The following is a 2,795-nucleotide window of genomic DNA, read 5'->3' on the forward strand; positions in this document are numbered from 1 at the left end:
AAGAGAGTCAGGTGGCTCTGCCCCCACTGAGCAGGAGGGAACTGAGGTACACGGTATGCCCCACACAGCTGAGGAAGAGCAGGGCCTGGGTATGCCTTCAGGAATCACACCTCCTGGGTCCTGGCTCTGCCACACACCCCAGTGGGCTTGGGGCCTGGCTGGAACTATTCACATGCAAAGTAGTCCTTCAGAGGGGCGAAGAGGTGTCGGATGACAGGCACGCTCCAGGACCTTCCCAGCAGCTTCTGGCGGGCACCGCGGCCCATGTTGGACACGTCTGTGTAGTGCACAGGAAAGCCAAAGATCCTTTCGAGCTCAGTGCACCACAAAACATCTTCTTTGCCATTCATGACAACAGGGAAAAGTTGGTTTTTCCCCTGTTTGATCGAATTCGACTTGGTGGTTATTGTCTGTACTTTCTTTAACTTGGCTATCCTATTGTATTCCAAGCAGTCCTGCAGCTCGAGTTTATCATTCTTTGATGCTATCACGGGCCTGTTCATCCCAGGTAGGTTGCCCCAAAAGTATCGGGCCCTGTGAGCAGCAGAAACTTTGATGGCATCAATCATCACTGGATTACACTCCGGGAACCGTGAGATGTCCCTCTTGTCGCCAACCTTCATGGCTACAACATTCTCAAACATCCAGAAGAACGGCCGGTCATCACCCTCCTTGGGGCGTAATTCAGCAGGTGGTAAAATTCGAAGAAGAGCCGGCCTGTACCCTCATACAGGCCTTTCCTGGCTGGATTCACATTTGAGAGATCGTTGCATGGGCTTCCGCCAATCACCAAGTCAAATTGGCCCCATTCTTCAATATTTTTCTTTGTGATGTTCCTCACGTCGTTCACGTATTTGATATTCCCCTTGTGCTTCACGGTTCCAACAGCGATGGACTCCTCACACACGTCAGAGGTGATGTACTTTCCTACCTTTATGCCCAACTCTTTGAGGACTAGGTAGCCTGTCGCGATGCCATCAAACAATGACAGGACTCGAATGGGCCGCCTTTGGGCTGCAGGAATGGCAGGGTACAGCTTGGGGGCTTCGTATTCAAGCCCCCTGTCACTGGTGAAGAAGGCCTGCGGGCGCACGTTCCAGTCCTTCCGGCGCCTCAGGACGCCATGACAGCACTGCGGGAGACGCATGTAGCAGCTCCAGGGCTCCTGAAGCTTGGCCTCGGCCGCTGTGCCTGTGCCCACCAGCACCTACAGGCACTCCACACAGAAGCACCGGCAGCAGCTCGTGTTGCTGCAAAGCAGCAGCTCTCGGCCCTCACAGCACACGGTGCAGTAAGACTGATAGCCATCGTCGTCATACATGTAAAACAGCTCAAGGAAGCGATCCCAGCATGTCTGACAGAGGCCCCCCTCAAAGAGAGGGTGGAAGGACACAGGGTTTTTCCTGCCACAAGACAAACAGCCATCTTCCAGGCTGCTCTTGTTGTTGGCAACATCTGAAGCCATTTGTTCTCGGCTCTGATCTTCATCCCCTCGGTCTTTGCCGTTGTTATAGCAATTTGTCTTGAGGCGCTTGGGTGCGGGGCAGTAGTCAGAGGTGGCTGAGTCGTCAGCTGTGCGTCTTCGAGTCTTGTTCTCGTATTTCCTTGATTCTAATTTCCTACTGCCTGCACGACGCACCTTCGACTTATTAACCACTGGTTGCGTGTTGTTGGGTTTGAGGCCCTCAATCCCAGTGGGCTTGAAGCCCCCGTGGGCCCACTCCAACATGGGCTTCAGCTGGTCCTCCAATGAGTCTCCAGGGCTGCTGGGGAAGGTCTTGCCAGCTCGCACCCTAGCTTTCTCCAGAGCATGGTACATGGCGTTTCGATAGGAGACGAGCTTATTGAAGGTGGCCAAATTAAAGTGCTGGCTGAACAGCCCCCGTGCCACCAGTTTGTCTGCAGAGACCTCGGAAAACTTGCCATCGCCAAACCACTGGACCCACCGCATGCCAGACATAGCCTGTCGCTTGGAGGTGGCCTTCCAAGACACCACCATGGCAAGCCACCAGGAGAAGCCCTTGATCTTTCCCCACAGGAGGTCCCCTATTCCGAACTCCTTCCCATCCTGATACTCTGAACTGTCTCCATCTCCACTGTCTGCCTCCACCTGCGGGGACTCCATGCCCTCCTGCTGGCTGTCCTGGGCTAGGCGGGCATAGGGGGTACTGCTGCTCTGGGGCGTCACACGTGTGTCCTCTGTGTCGTCTGTGAGGTCGATGGTAAGGTAAGAGCTGGGAGGGAACGGCCATGGCGTTCCTGCTGATGCTGTTGCCGGCCGCCTCAGGGACCTGGTAGCCGGGAACTCCACGGGAGACTCGTCCACATGGTTGCGGCCCTGCCGGCCTCGGGTGGAACGTGGGGAAGGCCTGTGCCTCTCCCGGCTGGAGACACTGTTGTTATTTCGAGTTCGGACAGCTGGGCTTTGTGACCAAGTCCTGGTTTCCCGGAAGAGCTTTGGCATCACTGGGGTGTCAGAGCCATCCCCATCTTCCCCGTCGCCATCGCCTGTCAAGTCCTGCATGTAGCTTAGCAGACTGGACACCTCCCTCTTGGAGAGTCGTGAGCTTGATCTTCGGCCTCTGATCTCCGGGGTGCGGATGGCCTCCAGGATCGGGAGCGAGTCGGAGGACTGGTCGCTGCAGGCCCCATTGACGAGGATCCGAGTCTTCCCTCCCGCCGGCGTCCTCCTCTCCATTGAGATGCCTGGTGTCTCCCTTCATGCTTTCCTGCCGCAGGGCTGGCTCGGGCGTGGCTGGGCGGCGGAGCCGCCGGTGGCGGCTGGCTGGCGGGAG

General features: G+C 56.7%; 1 pseudogene; it reads right to left on the minus strand.

The window, feature by feature from the left end:
• Nucleotides 1–145: 145 nt before the first annotated feature.
• Nucleotides 146–2,784, minus strand: LOC108521197 (DNA (cytosine-5)-methyltransferase 3B pseudogene; annotated as a pseudogene).
• Nucleotides 2,785–2,795: the final 11 nt, after the last annotated feature.

Source organism: Rhinopithecus bieti, unplaced genomic scaffold (assembly GCF_001698545.2).
Source record: "Rhinopithecus bieti isolate Rb0 unplaced genomic scaffold, ASM169854v2 scaffold_58235, whole genome shotgun sequence".
Taxonomy (NCBI): domain Eukaryota; kingdom Metazoa; phylum Chordata; class Mammalia; order Primates; family Cercopithecidae; genus Rhinopithecus; species Rhinopithecus bieti.